The 22,176-nt window shown below is 43.5% G+C and overlaps 24 non-coding genes across 24 annotated transcripts; all 24 read left to right on the plus strand.

The window, feature by feature from the left end:
* The first annotated feature begins 175 nt into the window (after positions 1-175).
* On the plus strand, positions 176-258 carry TRNAL-UAG (transfer RNA leucine (anticodon UAG)). The gene has a single exon. It is a non-coding gene; the product is annotated as a tRNA-Leu (tRNA).
* A 901-nt stretch (positions 259-1,159) lies between these two features.
* On the plus strand, positions 1,160-1,242 carry TRNAL-AAG (transfer RNA leucine (anticodon AAG)). Its single transcript has one exon. It is a non-coding gene; the product is annotated as a tRNA-Leu (tRNA).
* A 1,024-nt stretch (positions 1,243-2,266) lies between these two features.
* TRNAL-UAG (transfer RNA leucine (anticodon UAG)) lies at positions 2,267-2,349 on the plus strand. The gene has a single exon. It is a non-coding gene; the product is annotated as a tRNA-Leu (tRNA).
* Positions 2,350-2,981: 632 nt separating this feature from the next.
* On the plus strand, positions 2,982-3,064 carry TRNAL-CAG (transfer RNA leucine (anticodon CAG)). Its single transcript has one exon. It is a non-coding gene; the product is annotated as a tRNA-Leu (tRNA).
* A 186-nt stretch (positions 3,065-3,250) lies between these two features.
* On the plus strand, positions 3,251-3,333 carry TRNAL-AAG (transfer RNA leucine (anticodon AAG)). The gene has a single exon. It is a non-coding gene; the product is annotated as a tRNA-Leu (tRNA).
* A 1,024-nt stretch (positions 3,334-4,357) lies between these two features.
* Positions 4,358-4,440, plus strand: TRNAL-UAG (transfer RNA leucine (anticodon UAG)). The gene has a single exon. It is a non-coding gene; the product is annotated as a tRNA-Leu (tRNA).
* Positions 4,441-5,072: 632 nt separating this feature from the next.
* Positions 5,073-5,155, plus strand: TRNAL-CAG (transfer RNA leucine (anticodon CAG)). The gene has a single exon. It is a non-coding gene; the product is annotated as a tRNA-Leu (tRNA).
* Positions 5,156-7,163: 2,008 nt separating this feature from the next.
* Positions 7,164-7,246, plus strand: TRNAL-CAG (transfer RNA leucine (anticodon CAG)). The gene has a single exon. It is a non-coding gene; the product is annotated as a tRNA-Leu (tRNA).
* Positions 7,247-7,432: 186 nt separating this feature from the next.
* On the plus strand, positions 7,433-7,515 carry TRNAL-AAG (transfer RNA leucine (anticodon AAG)). The gene has a single exon. It is a non-coding gene; the product is annotated as a tRNA-Leu (tRNA).
* Positions 7,516-8,539: 1,024 nt separating this feature from the next.
* Positions 8,540-8,622, plus strand: TRNAL-UAG (transfer RNA leucine (anticodon UAG)). The gene has a single exon. It is a non-coding gene; the product is annotated as a tRNA-Leu (tRNA).
* Positions 8,623-10,629: 2,007 nt separating this feature from the next.
* Positions 10,630-10,712, plus strand: TRNAL-UAG (transfer RNA leucine (anticodon UAG)). Its single transcript has one exon. It is a non-coding gene; the product is annotated as a tRNA-Leu (tRNA).
* A 901-nt stretch (positions 10,713-11,613) lies between these two features.
* On the plus strand, positions 11,614-11,696 carry TRNAL-AAG (transfer RNA leucine (anticodon AAG)). The gene has a single exon. It is a non-coding gene; the product is annotated as a tRNA-Leu (tRNA).
* A 1,024-nt stretch (positions 11,697-12,720) lies between these two features.
* On the plus strand, positions 12,721-12,803 carry TRNAL-UAG (transfer RNA leucine (anticodon UAG)). Its single transcript has one exon. It is a non-coding gene; the product is annotated as a tRNA-Leu (tRNA).
* A 632-nt stretch (positions 12,804-13,435) lies between these two features.
* TRNAL-CAG (transfer RNA leucine (anticodon CAG)) lies at positions 13,436-13,518 on the plus strand. Its single transcript has one exon. It is a non-coding gene; the product is annotated as a tRNA-Leu (tRNA).
* Positions 13,519-13,704: 186 nt separating this feature from the next.
* Positions 13,705-13,787, plus strand: TRNAL-AAG (transfer RNA leucine (anticodon AAG)). Its single transcript has one exon. It is a non-coding gene; the product is annotated as a tRNA-Leu (tRNA).
* A 1,024-nt stretch (positions 13,788-14,811) lies between these two features.
* On the plus strand, positions 14,812-14,894 carry TRNAL-UAG (transfer RNA leucine (anticodon UAG)). The gene has a single exon. It is a non-coding gene; the product is annotated as a tRNA-Leu (tRNA).
* Positions 14,895-15,526: 632 nt separating this feature from the next.
* TRNAL-CAG (transfer RNA leucine (anticodon CAG)) lies at positions 15,527-15,609 on the plus strand. The gene has a single exon. It is a non-coding gene; the product is annotated as a tRNA-Leu (tRNA).
* Positions 15,610-16,902: 1,293 nt separating this feature from the next.
* Positions 16,903-16,985, plus strand: TRNAL-UAG (transfer RNA leucine (anticodon UAG)). The gene has a single exon. It is a non-coding gene; the product is annotated as a tRNA-Leu (tRNA).
* Positions 16,986-17,617: 632 nt separating this feature from the next.
* Positions 17,618-17,700, plus strand: TRNAL-CAG (transfer RNA leucine (anticodon CAG)). The gene has a single exon. It is a non-coding gene; the product is annotated as a tRNA-Leu (tRNA).
* Positions 17,701-19,708: 2,008 nt separating this feature from the next.
* TRNAL-CAG (transfer RNA leucine (anticodon CAG)) lies at positions 19,709-19,791 on the plus strand. Its single transcript has one exon. It is a non-coding gene; the product is annotated as a tRNA-Leu (tRNA).
* A 186-nt stretch (positions 19,792-19,977) lies between these two features.
* Positions 19,978-20,060, plus strand: TRNAL-AAG (transfer RNA leucine (anticodon AAG)). The gene has a single exon. It is a non-coding gene; the product is annotated as a tRNA-Leu (tRNA).
* Positions 20,061-21,084: 1,024 nt separating this feature from the next.
* TRNAL-UAG (transfer RNA leucine (anticodon UAG)) lies at positions 21,085-21,167 on the plus strand. The gene has a single exon. It is a non-coding gene; the product is annotated as a tRNA-Leu (tRNA).
* Positions 21,168-21,799: 632 nt separating this feature from the next.
* On the plus strand, positions 21,800-21,882 carry TRNAL-CAG (transfer RNA leucine (anticodon CAG)). Its single transcript has one exon. It is a non-coding gene; the product is annotated as a tRNA-Leu (tRNA).
* A 186-nt stretch (positions 21,883-22,068) lies between these two features.
* TRNAL-AAG (transfer RNA leucine (anticodon AAG)) lies at positions 22,069-22,151 on the plus strand. The gene has a single exon. It is a non-coding gene; the product is annotated as a tRNA-Leu (tRNA).
* The last annotated feature ends 25 nt before the right edge of the window (positions 22,152-22,176 follow it).

The raw sequence follows: 22,176 nt of genomic DNA on the forward strand, positions 1-22,176 counted from the left end.
CTAAAAGCATGAAAACTGTATACCTGTGAAATAAAGTGCTTTCGTATGTGTTCTTCTGTGTTTATTGTCCTGTGCATAAAGTTGCACCTTGTGTTTGAAGGTTTAAATTATTTCAGGCTTGCATGGAGGTAGACGTTTCTGAGTAACTTTTATTCATTTCTTAAAAGCCTATACTGTCAGGATGGCCGAGAGGTCTAAGGCGCTGTGTTTAGGCCACAGTCTCCTTTGGAGGCGTGGGTTCGAATCCCACTTCTGACATGCCTTTTGGAGATTTAATCTCCTTTATCAGGTTAACATCTGATGGAAGTTGCATCTGTTGGTCTTCACTTCGCACGTTATTCCGTTCTCCTCTTGTCAAGAGAGATGGGGTTTCTCATATATTTAGGTTCTATAACGTCTTGCTGACAAAGCGCAATCCTTACCAAATGAGCATAGGACCCATGTAAGAGGTCATCTGGAATAGTCATGCTCTTGTATGCACTGGCCAGACGGGCCCTGCAAATTTGGAAGAATGCCATGCATCTGGTAGACAACTGGACTCCAGCACACTTACAGCAATTTCCTTAGGGCTTTGATCAGGGGCTGCTTAAATTTGCATACTCCACCCTATGTTGTGACTTTGAGATCCCTTGTTGAAATTGCTTTAGCCAGCCAAGAGGTGGCTATTGTCTCAATTTCAAAGCAGCTTTGAGCCGTTCAAGTGGCTTGTGAATAGCACTTTCTCTTTGTTCGCCTCAAAGTTCTAAAGAGTTCTCCATAGGTCCTGCTCTGTACAGATTGTTCAAAGATCTGTTGGAAGTGCATATAATAGGATAAATAAATTGAGGGCATTCCTTTTCAGTACCTCACCTGCATGGCTGTCTGGCCTCTGGAAGATGCTGGGAAAGCAAGTCAGGATGGCCGAGTGTTCTAAGGCGCTGCGTTCAGGTCGCAGTCTCCTCTGGAGGCGTGGGTTCAAATCCCACTCCTGACAGTCCTGTGTTTACTCTAATTTTTTTCTTGAGAAATATGATCATTTCCCTCGCAGTGGCTTATAGGATTGTCTTCTTGGAAGAGTGCAGTGAGTTTTTTTCTTGCTCTAGCCACTATTGCCCTCAGCTCTGTGCATTTTTTGGTTCCTAATATCTTTCTCACCCTTTAGATGAAAAAGCAGTATGGGGTCAGGATGGCCGAGTGGTCTAAGGCGCTGCGTTAAGGCCGCAGTCTCTCCTGGAGGCGTGGGTTTGAATCCCACTTCTGACAAAACTTGAATTCCATTTTCTCTCTCAGTTCCTTTAGAATCTCAGCTAAAAATTGGCAATGTAAATAATATCTGAATAAGTACCAAACTTCAGTTTCAACTGCAAATGCATTTGCCCTATTCTATCTTTAACGTTAATGTAATATTCTTCTAGCACTCGTGGTGTTTTATATTTGTTTTGTGGGGTACTTTAAAAATCTTTTTTATGAAAGAAATGGGTTACATTAAGTCTTGTGATGTTTTAGGTTTCCAATAAGGAGGTTTTAAATTTTATGTCACGTCATTTTCAGATGCTTCATTCAAGAGATGTTTCCACTATAGAATGCAGAGCAAGGGCAAAAATACAAGTGATAGAGCGAGTGAGTGAGAAGGAGTGTTGTGGAAGGAGAGAATGAAACAAAGACAGAGTGAGTGAATGGCAGGGAGGCATAGAAGAGGAGTCTAGTAGTGCAGGAGACCTGCTTTTCCCTGCACTTGACCTCCCACCCATCCCCAAACAACCACAAACATACCTTCTGTGCAAAGTTGGTATGCAGATTTTCACGCCTCAGCAAGTGAGGGTGAGTCCCAGGCCAGGGGCTAAAGAGCAAAAGAGTGCCTGTGCTCAGACTTTCCCTGCTAGGGATAGTTTATCTGGAACAAGGCCTACTCTCTTGTATCCAGCAAGGATCTAGAAATCCTGCATGAATCTGCAAGGCACATTGGCAGCATAAATTTGCATAAACTGCCCCACCTATTGCCTTCCTACTTCCTGTGCTGTAGTTGTTTGTGTAGAGAGAGAGGTCGCAGGCAAGGAAATGTTGTGAGTCGGATACAGGACCCTAAATAGCTGGTGAGAGGTATGTGGTGTTCTAAAAGCATGAAAACTGTATACCTGTGAAATAAAGTGCTTTCGTATGTGTTCTTCTGTGTTTATTGTCCTGTGCATAAAGTTGCACCTTGTGTTTGAAGGTTTAAATTATTTCAGGCTTGCATGGAGGTAGACATTTCTGAGTAACTTTTATTCATTTCTTAAAAGCCTATACTGTCAGGATGGCCGAGAGGTCTAAGGCGCTGTGTTTAGACCACAGTCTCCTTTGGAGGCGTGGGTTCGAATCCCACTTCTGACATGCCTTTTGGAGATTTAATCTCCTTTATCAGGTTAACATCTGATGGAAGTTGCATCTGTTGGTCCTCACTTCGCACGTTATTCCGTTCTCCTCTTGTCAAGAGAGATGGGGTTTCTCATATATTTAGGTTCTATAACGTCTTGCTGACAAAGCGCAATCCTTACCAAATGAGCATAGGACCCATGTAAGAGGTCATCTGGAAGAGTCATGCTCTTGTATGCACTGGCCAGACGGGCCCTGCAAATTTGGAAGAATGCCATGCATCTGGTAGACAACTGGACTCCAGCACACTTACAGCAATTTCCTTAGGGCTTTGATCAGGGGCTGCTTAAATTTGCATACTCCACCCTATGTTCTGACTTTGAGATCCCTTGTTGAAATTGCTTTAGCCAGCCAAGAGGTGGCTATTGTCTCAATTTCAAAGCAGCTTTGAGCCGTTCAAGTGGCTGGTGAATAGCACTTTCTCTTTGTTCGCCTCAAAGTTCTAAAGAGTTCTCCATAGGTCCTGCTCTGTACAGATTGTTCAAAGATCTGTTGGAAGTGCATATAATAGGATAAATAAATTGAGGGCATTCCTTTTCAGTACCTCACCTGCATGGCTGTCTGGCCTCTGGAAGATGCTGGGAAAGAAAGTCAGGATGGCCGAGTGGTCTAAGGCGCTGCGTTCAGGTCGCAGTCTCCTCTGGAGGCGTGGGTTCAAATCCCACTTCTGACAGTCCTGTGTTGACTCTAATTATTTTCTTGAGAAATATGATCATTTCCCTCGCAGTGGCTTATAGGATTGTCTTCTTGGAAGAGTGCAGTGAGTTTTTTTCTTGCTCTAGCCACTATTGGCCTCAGCTATGTGCATTTTTTGGTTCCTAATATCTTTCTCACCCTTTAGATGAAAAAGCAGCATGGGGTCAGGATGGCCGAGTGGTCTAAGGCGCTGCGTTAAGGCCGCAGTCTCTCCTGGAGGCGTGGGTTCGAATCCCACTTCTGACAAAACTTGAATTCCATTTTCGCTCTCAGTTCCTTTAGATTCTCAGCTAAAAATTGGCAATGTAAATAATATCTGAATAAGTACCAAACTTCAGTTTCAACTGCAAATGCATTTGCCCTATTCTATCTTTAACGTTAATGTAATATTCTTCTAGCACTCGTGGTGTTTTATATTTGTTTTGTGGGGTACTTTAAAAATCTTTTTTATGAAAGAAATGGGTTACATTAAGTCTTGTGATGTTTTAGGTTTCCAATAAGGAGGTTTTAAATTTTATGTCACGTCATTTTCAGATGCTTCATTCAAGAGATGTTTCCACTATAGAATGCAGAGTAAGGGCAAAAATACAAGTGATAGAGCGAGTGAGTGAGAAGAAGTGTTGTGGAAGGAGAGAATGAAACAAAGACAGAGTGAGTGAACGGCAGGGAGGCATAGAAGAGTAGTCTAGTAGTGAAGGAGACCTGCTTTTCACTGCTCTTGACCTCCCACCCATCCCCAAACAACCACAAACATACCTTCTGTGAAAAGTTGGTATGCAGAATTTCACGCCTCAGCAAGTGAGGGTGAGTCCCAGGCCAGGGGCTAAAGAGCAAAAGAGTGCCTGTGCTCAGACTTTCCCTGCTAGGGATAGTTTATCTGGAACAAGGCCTACTCTCTTGTATCCAGCAAGGATCTAGAAATCCTGCATGAATCTGCTAGGCACATTGGCAGCATAAATTTGCATAAACTGCCCCACCTATTGCCTTCCTACTTCCTGTGCTGTAGTTGTTTGTGTAGAGAGAGAGGTCGCAGGCAAGGAAATGTTGTGAGTCGGATACAGGACCCTAAATAGCTGGTGAGAGGTATGTGGTGTTCTAAAAGCATGAAAACTGTATACCTGTGAAATAAAGTGCTTTCGTATGTGTTCTTCTGTGTTTATTGTCCTGTGCATAAAGTTGCACCTTGTGTTTGAAGGTTTAAATTATTTCAGGCTTGCATGGAGGTAGACGTTTCTGAGTAACTTTTATTCATTTCTTAAAAGCCTATACTGTCAGGATGGCCGAGAGGTCTAAGGCGCTGTGTTTAGGCCACAGTCTCCTTTGGAGGCGTGGGTTCGAATCCCACTTCTGACATGCCTTTTGGAGATTTAATCTCCTTTATCAGGTTAACATCTGATGGAAGTTGCATCTGTTGGTCTTCACTTGGCACGTTATTCCGTTCTCCTCTTGTCAAGAGAGATGGGGTTTCTCATATATTTAGGTTTTATAACGTCTTGCTGACAAAGCGCAATCCTTACCAAATGAGCATAGGACCCATGTAAGAGGTCATCTGGAAGAGTCATGCTCTTGTATGCCCTGGCCAGACGGGCCCTGCAAATTTGGAAGAATGCCATGCATCTGGTAGACAACTGGACTCCAGCACACTTACAGCAATTTCCTTAGGGCTTTGATCAGGGGCTGCTTAAATTTGCATACTCCACCCTATGTTGTGACTTTGAGATCCCTTGTTGAAATTGCTTTAGCCAGCCAAGAGGTGGCTATTGTCTCAATTTCAAAGCAGCTTTGAGCCGTTCAAGTGGCTGGTGAATAGCACTTTCTCTTTGTTCGCCTCAAAGTTCTAAAGAGTTCTCCATAGGTCCTGCTCTGTACAGATTGTTCAAAGATCTGTTGGAAGTGCATATGCTAGGATAAATAAATTGAGGGCATTCCTTTTCAGTACCTCACCTGCATGGCTGTCTGGCCTCTGGAAGATACTGGGAAAGCAAGTCAGGATGGCCGAGTGGTCTAAGGCGCTGCGTTCAGGTCGCAGTCTCCTCTGGAGGCGTGGGTTCAAATCCCACTTCTGACAGTCCTGTGTTTACTCTAATTATTTTCTTGAGAAATATGATCATTTCCCTCGCAGTGGCTTATAGGATTGTCTTCTTGGAAGAGTGCAGTGAGTTTTTTTCTTGCTCTAGCCACTATTGGCCTTAGCTCTGTGCATTTTTTGGTTCCTAATATCTTTCTCACCCTTTAGATGAAAAAGCAGCATGGGGTGAGGATGGCCGAGTGGTCTAAGGCGCTGCGTTAAGGCCGCAGTCTCTCCTGGAGGCGTTGGTTCAAATCCCACTTCTGACAAAACTTGAATTCCATTTTCTCTCTCAGTTCCTTTAGAATCTCAGCCAAAAATTGGCAATGTAAATAATATCTGAATAAGTACCAAACTTCAGTTTCAACTGCAAATGCATTTGCCCTATTCTATCTTTAACGTTAATGTAATATTCTTCTAGCACTCGTGGTGTTTTATATTTCTTTTGTGGGGTACTTTAAAAATCTTTTTTATGAAAGAAATGGGTTACATTAAGTCTTGTGATGTTTTAGGTTTCCAATAAGGAGGTTTTAAATTTTATGTCACGTCATTTTCAGATGCTTCATTCAAGAGATGTTTCCACTATAGAATGCAGAGCAAGGGCAAAAATACAAGTGATAGAGCGAGTGAGTGAGAAGGAGTGTTGTGGAAGGAGAGAATGAAACAAAGACAGAGTGAGTGAATGGCAGGGAGGCATAGAAGAGGAGTCTAGTAGTGAAGGAGACCTGCTTTTCCCTGCTCTTGACCTCCCACCCATCCCCAAACAACCACAAACATACCTTCTGTGCAAAGTTGGTATGCAGAATATCACGCCTCAGCAAGTGAGGGTGAGTCCCAGGCCAGGGGCTAAAGAGCAAAAGAGTGCCTGTGCTCAGACTTTCCCTGCTAGGGATAGTTTATCTGGAACAAGGCCTACTCTCTTGTATCCAGCAAGGATCTAGAAATCCTGCATGAATCTGCAAGGCACATTGGCAGTATAAATTTGCATAAACTGCCCCACCTATTGCCTTCCTACTTCCTGTGCTGTAGTTGTTTGTGTAGAGAGAGAGGTCGCAGGCAAGGAAATGTTGTGAGTCGGATACAGGACCCTAAATAGCTGGTGAGAGGTATGTGGTGTTCTAAAAGCATGAAAACTGTATACCTGTGAAATAAAGTGCTTTCGTATGTGTTCTTCTGTGTTTATTGTCCTGTGCATAAAGTTGCACCTTGTGTTTGAAGGTTTAAATTATTTCAGGCTTGCATGGAGGTAGACGTTTCTGAGTAACTTTTATTCATTTCTTAAAAGCCTATACTGTCAGGATGGCCGAGAGGTCTAAGGCGCTGTGTTTAGACCACAGTCTCCTTTGGAGGCGTGTGTTCGAATCCCACTTCTGACATGCCTTTTGGAGATTTAATCTCCTTTATCAGGTTAACATCTGATGGAAGTTGCATCTGTTGGTCTTCACTTCGCACGTTATTCCGTTCTCCTCTTGTCAAGAGAGATGGGGTTTCTCATATATTTAGGTTCTATAACGTCTTGCTGACAAAGCGCAATCCTTACCAAATGAGCATAGGACCCATGTAAGAGGTCATCTGGAAGAGTCATGCTCTTGTATGCACTGGCCAGACGGGCCCTGCAAATTTGGAAGAATGCCATGCATCTGGTAGACAACTGGACTCCAGCACACTTACAGCAATTTCCTTAGGGCTTTGATCAGGGGCTGCTTAAATTTGCATACTCCACCCTATGTTGTGACTTTGAGATCCCTTGTTGAAATTGCTTTAGCCAGCCAAGAGGTGGCTATTGTCTCAATTTCAAAGCAGCTTTGAGCCGTTCAAGTGGCTGGTGAATAGCACTTTCTCTTTGTTCGCCTCAAAGTTCTAAAGAGTTCTCCATAGGTCCTGCTCTGTACAGATTGTTCAAAGATCTGTTGGAAGTGCATATAATAGGATAAATAAATTGAGGGCATTCCTTTTCAGTACCTCACCTGCATGGCTGTCTGGCCTCTGGAAGATGCTGGGAAAGAAAGTCAGGATGGCCGAGTGGTCTAAGGCGCTGCGTTCAGGTCGCAGTCTCCTCTGGAGGCGTGGGTTCAAATCCCACTTCTGACAGTCCTGTGTTTACTCTAATTATTTTCTTGAGAAATATGATCATTTCCCTCGCAGTGGCTTATAGGATTGTCTTCTTGGAAGAGTGCAGTGAGTTTTTTTCTTGCTCTAGCCACTATTGGCCTCAGCTCTGTGCATTTTTTGGTTCCTAATATCTTTCTCACCCTTTAGATGAAAAAGCAGCATGGGGTCAGGATGGCCGAGTGGTCTAAGGCGCTGCGTTAAGGCCGCAGTCTCTCATGGAGGCGTGGGTTCGAATCCCACTTCTGACAAAACTTGAATTCCATTTTCTCTCTCAGTTCCTTTAGAATCTCAGCTAAAAATTGGCAATGTAAATAATATCTGAATAAGTACCAAACTTCAGTTTCAACTGCAAATGCATTTGCCCTATTCTATCTTTAACGTTAATGTAATATTCTTCTAGCACTCGTGGTGTTTTATATTTGTTTTGTGGGGTACTTTAAAAATCTTTTTTATGAAAGAAATGGGTTACATTAAGTCTAGTGATGTTTTAGGTTTCCAATAAGGAGGTTTTAAATTTTATGTCACGTCATTTTCAGATGCTTCATTCAAGAGATGTTTCCGCTATAGAATGCAGAGCAAGGGCAAAAATACAAGTGATAGAGCGAGTGAGTGAGAAGGAGTGTTGTGGAAGGAGAGAATGAAACAAAGACAGAGTGAGTGAACGGCAGGGAGGCATAGAAGAGGAGTCTAGTAGTGAAGGAGACCTGCTTTTCCCTGCTCTTGACCTCCCACCCATCCCCAAACAACCACAAACATACCTTCTGTGCAAAGTTGGTATGCAGAATTTCACGCCTCAGCAAGTGAGGGTGAGTCCCAGGCCAGGGGCTAAAGAGCAAAAGAGTGCCTGTGCTCAGACTTTCCCTGCTAGGGATAGTTTATCTGGAACAAGGCCTACTCTCTTGTATCCAGCAAGGATCTAGAAATCCTGCATGAATCTGCAAGGCACATTGGCAGCATAAATTTGCATAAACTGCCCCACCTATTGCCTTCCTACTTCCTGTGCTGTAGTTGTTTGTGTAGAGAGAGAGGTCGCAGGCAAGGAAATGTTGTGAGTCGGATACAGGACCCTAAATAGCTGGTGAGAGGTATGTGGTGTTCTAAAAGCATGAAAACTGTATACCTGGGAAATAAAGTGCTTTCGTATGTGTTCTTCTGTGTTTATTGTCCTGTGCATAAAGTTGCACCTTGTGTTTGAAGGTTTAAATTATTTCAGGCTTGCATTGAGGTAGACGTTTCTGAGTAACTTTTATTCATTTCTTAAAAGCATATACTGTCAGGATGGCCGAGAGGTCTAAGGCGCTGTGTTTAGGCCACAGTCTCCTTTGGAGGCGTGGGTTCGAATCCCACTTCTGACATGCCTTTTGGAGATTTAATCTCCTTTATCAGGTTAACATCTGATGGAAGTTGCATCTGTTGGTCTTCACTTGGCACGTTATTCCGTTCTCCTCTTGTCAAGAGAGATGGGGTTTCTCATATATTTAGGTTCTATAACGTCTTGCTGACAAAGCGCAATCCTTACCAAATGAGCATAGGACCCATGTAAGAGGTCATCTGGAAGAGTCATGCTCTTGTATGCCCTGGCCAGACGGGCCCTGCAAATTTGGAAGAATGCCATGCATCTGGTAGACAACTGGACTCCAGCACACTTACAGCAATTTCCTTAGGGCTTTGATCAGGGGCTGCTTAAATTTGCATACTCCACCCTATGTTGTGACTTGAGATCCCTTGTTGAAATTGCTTTAGCCAGCCAAGAGGTGGCTATTGTCTCAATTTCAAAGCAGCTTTGAGCCGTTCAAGTGGCTGGTGAATAGCACTTTCTCTTTGTTCGCCTCAAAGTTCTAAAGAGTTCTCCATAGGTCCTGCTCTGTACAGATTGTTCAAAGATCTGTTGGAAGTGCATATGCTAGGATAAATAAATTGAGGGCATTCCTTTTCAGTACCTCACCTGCATGGCTGTCTGGCCTCTGGAAGATGCTGTGAAAGCAAGTCAGGATTGCCGAGTGGTCTAAGGCGCTGCGTTCAGGTCGCAGTCTCCTCTGGAGGCGTGGGTTCAAATCCCACTTCTGACAGTCCTGTGTTTACTCTAATTATTTTCTTGAGAAATATGATCATTTCCCTCGCAGTGGCTTATAGGATTGTCTTCTTGGAAGAGTGCAGTGAGTTTTTTTCTTGCTCTAGCCACTATTGGCCTAAGCTCTGTGCATTTTTTGGTTCCTAATATCTTTCTCACCCTTTAGATGAAAAAGCAGCATGGGGTCAGGATGGCCGAGTGGACTAAGGCACTGCGTTAAGGCCGCAGTCTCTCCTGGAGGCGTTGGTTCAAATCCCACTTCTGACAAAACTTGAATTCCATTTTCTCTCTCAGTTCCTTTAGAATCTCAGCCAAAAATTGGCAATGTAAATAATATCTGAATAAGTACCAAACTTCAGTTTCAACTGCAAATGCATTTGCCCTATTCTATCTTTAACGTTAATGTAATATTCTTCTAGCACTCGTGGTGTTTTATATTTCTTTTGTGGGGTACTTTAAAAATCTTTTTTATGAAAGAAATGGGTTACATTAAGTCTTGTGATGTTTTAGGTTTCCAATAAGGAGGTTTTAAATTTTATGTCACGACATTTTCAGATGCTTCATTCAAGAGATGTTTCCACTATAGAATGCAGAGCAAGGGCAAAAATACAAGTGATAGAGCGAGTGAGTGAGAAGGAGTGTTGTGGAAGGAGAGAATGAAACAAAGACAGAGTGAGTGAATGGCAGGGAGGCATAGAAGAGGAGTCTAGTAGTGAAGGAGACCTGCTTTTCCCTGCTCTTGACCTCCCACCCATCCCCAAACAACCACAAACATACCTTCTGTGCAAAGTTGGTATGCAGAATTTCACGCCTCAGCAAGTGAGGGTGAGTCCCAGGCCAGGGGCTAAAGAGCAAAAGAGTGCCTGTGCTCAGACTTTCCCTGCTAGGGATAGTTTATCTGGAACAAGGCCTACTCTCTTGTATCCAGCAAGGATCTAGAAATCCTGCATGAATCTGCAAGGCACATTGGCAGCATAAATTTGCATAAACTGCCCCACCTATTGCCTTCCTACTTCCTGTGCTGTAGTTGTTTGTGTAGAGAGAGAGGTCGCAGGCAAGGAAATGTTGTGAGTCGGATACAGGACCCTAAATAGCTGGTGAGAGGTATGTGGTGTTCTAAAAGCATGAAAACTGTATACCTGTGAAATAAAGTGCTTTCGTATGTGTTCTTCTGTGTTTATTGTCCTGTGCATAAAGTTGCACCTTGTGTTTGAAGGTTTAAATTATTTCAGGCTTGCATGGAGGTAGACGTTTCTGAGTAACTTTTATTCATTTCTTAAAAGCCTATACTGTCAGGATGGCCGAGAGGTCTAAGGCGCTGTGTTTAGGCCACAGTCTCCTTTGGAGGCGTGGGTTCGAATCCCACTTCTGACATGCCTTTTGGAGATTTAATCTCCTTTATCAGGTTAACATCTGATGGAAGTTGCATCTGTTGGTCTTCACTTCGCACGTTATTCCGTTCTCCTCTTGTCAAGAGAGATGGGGTTTCTCATATATTTAGGTTCTATAACGTCTTGCTGACAAAGCGCAATCCTTACCAAATGAGCATAGGACCCATGTAAGAGGTCATCTGGAATAGTCATGCTCTTGTATGCACTGGCCAGACGGGCCCTGCAAATTTGGAAGAATGCCATGCATCTGGTAGACAACTGGACTCCAGCACACTTACAGCAATTTCCTTAGGGCTTTGATCAGGGGCTGCTTAAATTTGCATACTCCACCCTATGTTGTGACTTTGAGATCCCTTGTTGAAATTGCTTTAGCCAGCCAAGAGGTGGCTATTGTCTCAATTTCAAAGCAGCTTTGAGCCGTTCAAGTGGCTTGTGAATAGCACTTTCTCTTTGTTCGCCTCAAAGTTCTAAAGAGTTCTCCATAGGTCCTGCTCTGTACAGATTGTTCAAAGATCTGTTGGAAGTGCATATAATAGGATAAATAAATTGAGGGCATTCCTTTTCAGTACCTCACCTGCATGGCTGTCTGGCCTCTGGAAGATGCTGGGAAAGCAAGTCAGGATGGCCGAGTGTTCTAAGGCGCTGCGTTCAGGTCGCAGTCTCCTCTGGAGGCGTGGGTTCAAATCCCACTCCTGACAGTCCTGTGTTTACTCTAATTTTTTTCTTGAGAAATATGATCATTTCCCTCGCAGTGGCTTATAGGATTGTCTTCTTGGAAGAGTGCAGTGAGTTTTTTTCTTGCTCTAGCCACTATTGGCCTCAGCTCTGTGCATTTTTTGGTTCCTAATATCTTTCTCACCCTTTAGATGAAAAAGCAGTATGGGGTCAGGATGGCCGAGTGGTCTAAGGCGCTGCGTTAAGGCCGCAGTCTCTCCTGGAGGCGTGGGTTCGAATCCCACTTCTGACAAAACTTGAATTCCATTTTCTCTCTCAGTTCCTTTAGAATCTCAGCTAAAAATTGGCAATGTAAATAATATCTGAATAAGTACCAAACTTCAGTTTCAACTGCAAATGCATTTGCCCTATTCTATCTTTAACGTTAATGTAATATTCTTCTAGCACTCGTGGTGTTTTATATTTGTTTTGTGGGGTACTTTAAAAATCTTTTTTATGAAAGAAATGGGTTACATTAAGTCTTGTGATGTTTTAGGTTTCCAATAAGGAGGTTTTAAATTTTATGTCACGTCATTTTCAGATGTTTCATTCAAGAGATGTTTCCACTATAGAATGCAGAGCAAGGGCAAAAATACAAGTGATAGAGCGAGTGAGTGAGAAGGAGTGTTGTGGAAGGAGAGAATGAAACAAAGACAGAGTGAGTGAATGGCAGGGAGGCATAGAAGAGGAGTCTAGTAGTGCAGGAGACCTGCTTTTCCCTGCTCTTGACCTCCCACCCATCCCCAAACAACCACAAACATACCTTCTGTGCAAAGTTGGTATGCAGATTTTCACGCCTCAGCAAGTGAGGGTGAGTCCCAGGCCAGGGGCTAAAGAGCAAAAGAGTGCCTGTGCTCAGACTTTCCCTGCTAGGGATAGTTTATCTGGAACAAGGCCTACTCTCTTGTATCCAGCAAGGATCTAGAAATCCTGCATGAATCTGCAAGGCACATTGGCAGCATAAATTTGCATAAACTGCCCCACCTATTGCCTTCCTACTTCCTGTGCTGTAGTTGTTTGTGTAGAGAGAGAGGTCGCAGGCAAGGAAATGTTGTGAGTCGGATACAGGACCCTAAATAGCTGGTGAGAGGTATGTGGTGTTCTAAAAGCATGAAAACTGTATACCTGTGAAATAAAGTGCTTTCGTATGTGTTCTTCTGTGTTTATTGTCCTGTGCATAAAGTTGCACCTTGTGTTTGAAGGTTTAAATTATTTCAGGCTTGCATGGAGGTAGACATTTCTGAGTAACTTTTATTCATTTCTTAAAAGCCTATACTGTCAGGATGGCCGAGAGGTCTAAGGCGCTGTGTTTAGACCACAGTCTCCTTTGGAGGCGTGGGTTCGAATCCCACTTCTGACATGCCTTTTGGAGATTTAATCTCCTTTATCAGGTTAACATCTGATGGAAGTTGCATCTGTTGGTCCTCACTTCGCACGTTATTCCGTTCTCCTCTTGTCAAGAGAGATGGGGTTTCTCATATATTTAGGTTCTATAACGTCTTGCTGACAAAGCGCAATCCTTACCAAATGAGCATAGGACCCATGTAAGAGGTCATCTGGAAGAGTCATGCTCTTGTATGCACTGGCCAGACGGGCCCTGCAAATTTGGAAGAATGCCATGCATCTGGTAGACAACTGGACTCCAGCACACTTACAGCAATTTCCTTAGGGCTTTGATCAGGGGCTGCTTAAATTTGCATACTCCACCCTATGTTCTGACTTTGAGATCCCTTGTTGAAATTGCTTTAGCCAGCCAAGAGGTGGCTATTGTCTCAATTTCAAAGCAGCTTTGAGCCGTTCAAGTGGCTGGTGAATAGCACTTTCTCTTTGTTCGCCTCAAAGTTCTAAAGAGTTCTCCATAGGTCCTGCTCTGTACAGATTGTTCAAAGATCTGTTGGAAGTGCATATAATAGGATAAATAAATTGAGGGCATTCCTTTTCAGTACCTCACCTGCATGGCTGTCTGGCCTCTGGAAGATGCTGGGAAAGAAAGTCAGGATGGCCGAGTGGTCTAAGGTGCTGCGTTCAGGTCGCAGTCTCCTCTGGAGGCGTGGGTTCAAATCCCACTTCTGACAGTCCTGTGTTGACTCTAATTATTTTCTTGAGAAATATGATCATTTCCCTCGCAGTGGCTTATAGGATTGTCTTCTTGGAAGAGTGCAGTGAGTTTTTTTCTTGCTCTAGCCACTATTGGCCTCAGCTATGTGCATTTTTTGGTTCCTAATATCTTTCTCACCCTTTAGATTAAAAAGCAGCATGGGGTCAGGATGGCCGAGTGGTCTAAGGCGCTGCGTTAAGGCCGCAGTCTCTCCTGGAGGCGTGGGTTCGAATCCCACTTCTGACAAAACTTGAATTCCATTTTCTCTCTCAGTTCCTTTAGAATCTCAGCTAAAAATTGGCAATGTAAATAATATCTGAATAAGTACCAAACTTCAGTTTCAACTGCAAATGCATTTGCCCTATTCTATCTTTAACGTTAATGTAATATTCTTCTAGCACTCGTGGTGTTTTATATTTGTTTTGTGGGGTACTTTAAAAATCTTTTTTATGAAAGAAATGGGTTACATTAAGTCTTGTGATGTTTTAGGTTTCCAATAAGGAGGTTTTAAATTTTATGTCACGTCATTTTCAGATGCTTCATTCAAGAGATGTTTCCACTATAGAATGCAGAGCAAGGGCAAAAATACAAGTGATAGAGCGAGTGAGTGAGAAGGAGTGTTGTGGAAGGAGAGAATGAAACAAAGACAGAGTGAGTGAATGGCAGGGAGGCATAGAAGAGGAGTCTAGTAGTGAAGGAGACCTGCTTTTCCCTGCTCTTGACCTCCCACCCATCCCCAAACAACCACAAACATACCTTCTGTGCAAAGTTGGTATGCAGAATTTCACGCCTCAGCAAGTGAGGGTGAGTCCCAGGCCAGGGGCTAAAGAGCAAAAGAGTGCCTGTGCTCAGACTTTCCCTGCTAGGGATAGTTTATCTGGAACAAGGCCTACTCTCTTGTATCCAGCAAGGATCTAGAAATCCTGCATGAATCTGCAAGGCACATTGGCAGCATAAATTTGCATAAACTGCCCCACCTATTGCCTTCCTACTTCCTGTGCTGTAGTTGTTTGTGTAGAGAGAGAGGTCGCAGGCAAGGAAATGTTGTGAGTCGGATACAGGACCCTAAATAGCTGGTGAGAGGTATGTGGTGTTCTAAAAGCATGAAAACTGTATACCTGTGAAATAAAGTGCTTTCGTATGTGTTCTTCTGTGTTTATTGTCCTGTGCATAAAGTTGCACCTTGTGTTTGAAGGTTTAAATTATTTCAGGCTTGCATTGAGGTAGACGTTTCTGAGTAACTTTTATTCATTTCTTAAAAGCATATACTGTCAGGATGGCCGAGAGGTCTAAGGCGCTGTGTTTAGGCCACAGTCTCCTTTGGAGGCGTGGGTTCGAATCCCACTTCTGACATGCCTTTTGGAGATTTAATCTCCTTTATCAGGTTAACATCTGATGGAAGTTGCATCTGTTGGTCTTCACTTGGCACGTTATTCCGTTCTCCTCTTGTCAAGAGAGATGGGGTTTCTCATATATTTAGGTTCTATAACGTCTTGCTGACAAAGCGCAATCCTTACCAAATGAGCATAGGACCCATGTAAGAGGTCATCTGGAAGAGTCATGCTCTTGTATGCCCTGGCCAGACGGGCCCAGCAAATTTGGAAGAATGCCATTCATCTGGTAGACAACTGGACTCCAGCACACTTACAGCAATTTCCTCAGGGCTTTGATCAGGGGCTGCTTAAATTTGCATACTCCACCCTATGTTGTGACTTTGAGATCCCTTGTTGAAATTGCTTTAGCCAGCCAAGAGGTGGCTATTGTCTCAATTTCAAAGCAGCTTTGAGCCGTTCAAGTGGCTGGTGAATAGCACTTTCTCTTTGTTCGCCTCAAAGTTCTAAAGAGTTCTCCATAGGTCCTGCTCTGTACAGATTGTTCAAAGATCTGTTGGAAGTGCATATAATAGGATAAATAAATTGAGGGCATTCCTTTTCAGTACCTCACCTGCATGGCTGTCTGGCCTCTGGAAGATGCTGTGAAAGCAAGTCAGGATGGCCGAGTGGTCTAAGGCGCTGCGTTCAGGTCGCAGTCTCCTCTGGAGGCGTGGGTTCAAATCCCACTTCTGACAGTCCTCTGTTTACTCTAATTTTTTTCTTGAGAAATATGATCATTTCCCTCGCAGTGGCTTATAGGATTGTCTTCTTGGAAGAGTGCAGTGAGTTTTTTTCTTGCTCTAGCCACTATTGGCCTAAGCTCTGTGCATTTTTTGGTTCCTAATATCTTTCTCACCCTTTAGATGAAAATACAGCATGGGGTCAGGATGGCCGAGTGGTCTAAGGCGCTGCGTTAAGGCCGCACTCTCTCCTGGAGGCGTGGGTTCGAATCCCACTTCTGACAAAACTTGAATTCCATTTTCTCTCTCAGTTCCTTTAGATTCTCAGCTAAAAATTGGCAATGTAAATAATATCTGAATAAGTACCAAACTTCAGTTTCAACTGCAAATGCATTTGCCCTATTCTATCTTTAACGTTAATGTAATATTCTTCTAGCACTCGTGGTGTTTTATATTTGTTTTGTGGGGTACTTTAAAAATCTTTTTTATGAAAGAAATGGGTTACATTAAGTCTTGTGATGTTTTAGGTTTCCAATAAGGAGGTTTTAAATTTTATGTCACGTCATTTTCAGATGCTTCATTCAAGAGATGTTTCCACTATAGAATGCAGAGCAAGGGCAAAAATACAAGTGATAGAGCGAGTGAGTGAGAAGGAGTGTTGTGGAAGGAGAGAATGAAACAAAGACAGAGTGAGTGAACGGCAGGGAGGCATAGAAGAGTAGTCTAGTAGTGAAGGAGACCTGCTTTTCACTGCTCTTGACCTCCCACCCATCCCCAAACAACCACAAACATACCTTCTGTGAAAAGTTGGTATGCAGAATTTCACGCCTCAGCAAGTGAGGGTGAGTCCCAGGCCAGGGGCTAAAGAGCAAAAGAGTGCCTGTGCTCAGACTTTCCCTGCTAGGGATAGTTTATCTGGAACAAGGCCTACTCTCTTGTATCCAGCAAGGATCTAGAAATCCTGCATGAATCTGCTAGGCACATTGGCAGCATAAATTTGCATAAACTGCCCCACCTATTGCCTTCCTACTTCCTGTGCTGTAGTTGTTTGTGTAGAGAGAGAGGTCGCAGGCAAGGAAATGTTGTGAGTCGGATACAGGACCCTAAATAGCTGGTGAGAGGTATGTGGTGTTCTAAAAGCATGAAAACTGTATACCTGTGAAATAAAGTGCTTTCGTATGTGTTCTTCTGTGTTTATTGTCCTGTGCATAAAGTTGCACCTTGTGTTTGAAGGTTTAAATTATTTCAGGCTTGCATGGAGGTAGACGTTTCTGAGTAACTTTTATTCATTTCTTAAAAGCCTATACTGTCAGGATGGCCGAGAGGTCTAAGGCGCTGTGTTTAGGCCACAGTCTCCTTTGGAGGCGTGGGTTCGAATCCCACTTCTGACATGCCTTTTGGAGATTTAATCTCCTTTATCAGGTTAACATCTGATGGAAGTTGCATCTGTTGGTCTTCACTTGGCACGTTATTCCGTTCTCCTCTTGTCAAGAGAGATGGGGTTTCTCATATATTTAGGTTCTATAACGTCTTGCTGACAAAGCGCAATCCTTACCAAATGAGCATAGGACCCATGTAAGAGGTCATCTGGAAGAGTCATGCTCTTGTATGCCCTGGCCAGACGGGCCCTGCAAATTTGGAAGAATGCCATGCATCTGGTAGACAACTGGACTCCAGCACACTTACAGCAATTTCCTTAGGGCTTTGATCAGGGGCTGCTTAAATTTGCATACTCCACCCTATGTTGTGACTTTGAGATCCCTTGTTGAAATTGCTTTAGCCAGCCAAGAGGTGGCTATTGTCTCAATTTCAAAGCAGCTTTGAGCCGTTCAAGTGGCTGGTGAATAGCACTTTCTCTTTGTTCGCCTCAAAGTTCTAAAGAGTTCTCCATAGGTCCTGCTCTGTACAGATTGTTCAAAGATCTGTTGGAAGTGCATATGCTAGGATAAATAAATTGAGGGCATTCCTTTTCAGTACCTCACCTGCATGGCTGTCTGGCCTCTGGAAGATACTGGGAAAGCAAGTCAGGATGGCTGAGTGGTCTAAGGCGCTGCGTTCAGGTCGCAGTCTCCTCTGGAGGCGTGGGTTCAAATCCCACTTCTGACAGTCCTGTGTTTACTCTAATTATTTTCTTGAGAAATATGATCATTTCCCTCGCAGTGGCTTATAGGATTGTCTTCTTGGAAGAGTGCAGTGAGTTTTTTTCTTGCTCTAGCCACTATTGGCCTAAGCTCTGTGCATTTTTTGGTTCCTAATATCTTTCTCACCCTTTAGATGAAAAAGCAGCATGGGGTGAGGATGGCCGAGTGGTCTAAGGCGCTGCGTTAAGGCCGCAGTCTCTCCTGGAGGCGTTGGTTCAAATCCCACTTCGGACAAAACTTGAATTCCATTTTCTCTCTCAGTTTCTTTAGAATCTCAGCCAAAAATTGGCAATGTAAATAATATCTGAATAAGTACCAAACTTCAGTTTCAACTGCAAATGCATTTGCCCTATTCTATCTTTAACGTTAATGTAATATTCTTCTAGCACTCGTGGTGTTTTATATTTCTTTTGTGGGGTACTTTAAAAATCTTTTTTATGAAAGAAATGGGTTACATTAAGTCTTGTGATGTTTTAGGTTTCCAATAAGGAGGTTTTAAATTTTATGTCACGTCATTTTCAGATGCTTCATTCAAGAGATGTTTCCACTATAGAATGCAGAGCAAGGGCAAAAATACAAGTGATAGAGCGAGTGAGTGAGAAGGAGTGTTGTGGAAGGAGAGAATGAAACAAAGACAGAGTGAGTGAATGGCAGGGAGGCATAGAAGAGGAGTCTAGTAGTGAAGGAGACCTGCTTTTCCCTGCTCTTGACCTCCCACCCATCCCCAAACAACCACAAACATACCTTCTGTGCAAAGTTGGTATGCAGAATTTCACGCCTCAGCAAGTGAGGGTGAGTCCCAGGCCAGGGGCTAAAGAGCAAAAGAGTGCCTGTGCTCAGACTTTCCCTGCTAGGGATAGTTTATCTGGAACAAGGCCTACTCTCTTGTATCCAGCAAGGATCTAGAAATCCTGCATGAATCTGCAAGGCACATTGGCAGCATAAATTTGCATAAACTGCCCCACCTATTGCCTTCCTACTTCCTGTGCTGTAGTTGTTTGTGTAGAGAGAGAGGTCGCAGGCAAGGAAATGTTGTGAGTCGGATACAGGACCCTAAATAGCTGGTGAGAGGTATGTGGTGTTCTAAAAGCATGAAAACTGTATACCTGTGAAATAAAGTGCTTTCGTATGTGTTCTTCTGTGTTTATTGTCCTGTGCATAAAGTTGCACCTTGTGTTTGAAGGTTTAAATTATTTCAGGCTTGCATGGAGGTAGACGTTTCTGAGTAACTTTTATTCATTTTTTAAAAGCCTATACTGTCAGGATGGCCGAGAGGTCTAAGGCGCTGTGTTTAGACCACAGTCTCCTTTGGAGGCGTGTGTTCGAATCCCACTTCTGACATGCCTTTTGGAGATTTAATCTCCTTTATCAGGTTAACATCTGATGGAAGTTGCATCTGTTGGTCTTCACTTCGCACGTTATTCCGTTCTCCTCTTGTCAAGAGAGATGGGGTTTCTCATATATTTAGGTTCTATAACGTCTTGCTGACAAAGCGCAATCCTTACCAAATGAGCATAGGACCCATGTAAGAGGTCATCTGGAAGAGTCATGCTCTTGTATGCACTGGCCAGACGGGCCCTGCAAATTTGGAAGAATGCCATGCATCTGGTAGACAACTGGACTCCAGCACACTTACAGCAATTTCCTTAGGGCTTTGATCAGGGGCTGCTTAAATTTGCATACTCCACCCTATGTTGTGACTTTGAGATCCCTTGTTGAAATTGCTTTAGCCAGCCAAGAGGTGGCTATTGTCTCAATTTCAAAGCAGCTTTGAGCCGTTCAAGTGGCTGGTGAATAGCACTTTCTCTTTGTTCGCCTCAAAGTTCTAAAGAGTTCTCCATAGGTCCTGCTCTGTACAGATTGTTCAAAGATCTGTTGGAAGTGCATATAATAGGATAAATAAATTGAGGGCATTCCTTTTCAGTACCTCACCTGCATGGCTGTCTGGCCTCTGGAAGATGCTGGGAAAGAAAGTCAGGATGGCCGAGTGGTCTAAGGCGCTGCGTTCAGGTCGCAGTCTCCTCTGGAGGCGTGGGTTCAAATCCCACTTCTGACAGTCCTGTGTTTACTCTAATTATTTTCTTGAGAAATATGATCATTTCCCTCGCAGTGGCTTATAGGATTGTCTTCTTGGAAGAGTGCAGTGAGTTTTTTTCTTGCTCTAGCCACTATTGGCCTCAGCTCTGTGCATTTTTTGGTTCCTAATATCTTTCTCACCCTTTAGATGAAAAAGCAGCATGGGGTCAGGATGGCCGAGTGGTCTAAGGCGCTGCGTTAAGGCTGCAGTCTCTCCTGGAGGCGTGGGTTCGAATCCCACTTCTGACAAAACTTGAATTCCATTTTCTCTCTCAGTTCCTTTAGAATCTCAGCTAAAAATTGGCAATGTAAATAATATCTGAATAAGTACCAAACTTCAGTTTCAACTGCAAATGCATTTGCCCTATTCTATCTTTAACGTTAATGTAATATTCTTCTAGCACTCGTGGTGTTTTATATTTGTTTTGTGGGGTACTTTAAAAATCTTTTTTATGAAAGAAATGGGTTACATTAAGTCTTGTGATGTTTTAGGTTTCCAATAAGGAGGTTTTAAATTTTATGTCACGTCATTTTCAGATGCTTCATTCAAGAGATGTTTCCGCTATAGAATGCAGAGCAAGGGCAAAAATACAAGTGATAGAGCGAGTGAGTGAGAAGGAGTGTTGTGGAAGGAGAGAATGAAACAAAGACAGAGTGAGTGAACGGCAGGGAGGCATAGAAGAGGAGTCTAGTAGTGAAGGAGACCTGCTTTTCCCTGCTCTTGACCTCCCACCCATCCCCAAACAACCACAAACATACCTTCTGTGCAAAGTTGGTATGCAGAATTTCACGCCTCAGCAAGTGAGGGTGAGTCCCAGGCCAGGGGCTAAAGAGCAAAAGAGTGCCTGTGCTCAGACTTTCCCTGCTAGGGATAGTTTATCTGGAACAAGGCCTACTCTCTTGTATCCAGCAAGGATCTAGAAATCCTGCATGAATCTGCAAGGCACATTGGCAGCATAAATTTGCATAAACTGCCCCACCTATTGCCTTCCTACTTCCTGTGCTGTAGTTGTTTGTGTAGAGAGAGAGGTCGCAGGCAAGGAAATGTTGTGAGTCGGATACAGGACCCTAAATAGCTGGTGAGAGGTATGTGGTGTTCTAAAAGCATGAAAACTGTATACCTGGGAAATAAAGTGCTTTCGTATGTGTTCTTCTGTGTTTATTGTCCTGTGCATAAAGTTGCACCTTGTGTTTGAAGGTTTAAATTATTTCAGGCTTGCATTGAGGTAGACGTTTCTGAGTAACTTTTATTCATTTCTTAAAAGCATATACTGTCAGGATGGCCGAGAGGTCTAAGGCGCTGTGTTTAGGCCCCAGTCTCCTTTGGAGGCGTGGGTTCGAATCCCACTTCTGACATGCCTTTTGGAGATTTAATCTCCTTTATCAGGTTAACATCTGATGGAAGTTGCATCTGTTGGTCTTCACTTGGCACGTTATTCCGTTCTCCTCTTGTCAAGAGAGATGGGGTTTCTCATATATTTAGGTTCTATAACGTCTTGCTGACAAAGCGCAATCCTTACCAAATGAGCATAGGACCCATGTAAGAGGTCATCTGGAAGAGTCATGCTCTTGTATGCCCTGGCCAGACGGGCCCAGCAAATTTGGAAGAATGCCATTCATCTGGTAGACAACTGGACTCCAGCACACTTACAGCAATTTCCTCAGGGCTTTGATCAGGGGCTGCTTAAATTTGCATACTCCACCCTATTTTGTGACTTTGAGATCCCTTGTTGAAATTGCTTTAGCCAGCCAAGAGGTGGCTATTGTCTCAATTTCAAAGCAGCTTTGAGCCGTTCAAGTGGCTGGTGAATAGCACTTTCTCTTTGTTCGCCTCAAAGTTCTAAAGAGTTCTCCATAGGTCCTGCTCTGTACAGATTGTTCAAAGATCTGTTGGAAGTGCATATAATAGGATAAATAAATTGAGGGCATTCCTTTTCAGTACCTCACCTGCATGGCTGTCTGGCCTCTGGAAGATGCTGTGAAAGCAAGTCAGGATGGCCGAGTGGTCTAAGGCGCTGCGTTCAGGTCGCAGTCTCCTCTGGAGGCGTGGGTTCAAATCCCACTTCTGACAGTCCTCTGTTTACTCTAATTTTTTTCTTGAGAAATATGATCATTTCCCTCGCAGTGGCTTATAGGATTGTCTTCTTGGAAGAGTGCAGTGAGTTTTTTTCTTGCTCTAGCCACTATTGGCCTAAGCTCTGTGCATTTTTTGGTTCCTAATATCTTTCTCACCCTTTAGATGAAAATGCAGCATGGGGTCAGGATGGCCGAGTGGTCTAAGGCGCTGCGTTAAGGCCGCAGTCTCTCCTGGAGGCGTGGGTTCGAATCCCACTTCTGACAAAACTTGAATTCCATTTTCTCTCTC

The sequence above is a fragment of the Triturus cristatus genome, unplaced genomic scaffold, assembly GCF_964204655.1.
Source record: "Triturus cristatus unplaced genomic scaffold, aTriCri1.1 SCAFFOLD_262, whole genome shotgun sequence".
Taxonomy (NCBI): Eukaryota; Metazoa; Chordata; class Amphibia; order Caudata; family Salamandridae; genus Triturus; species Triturus cristatus.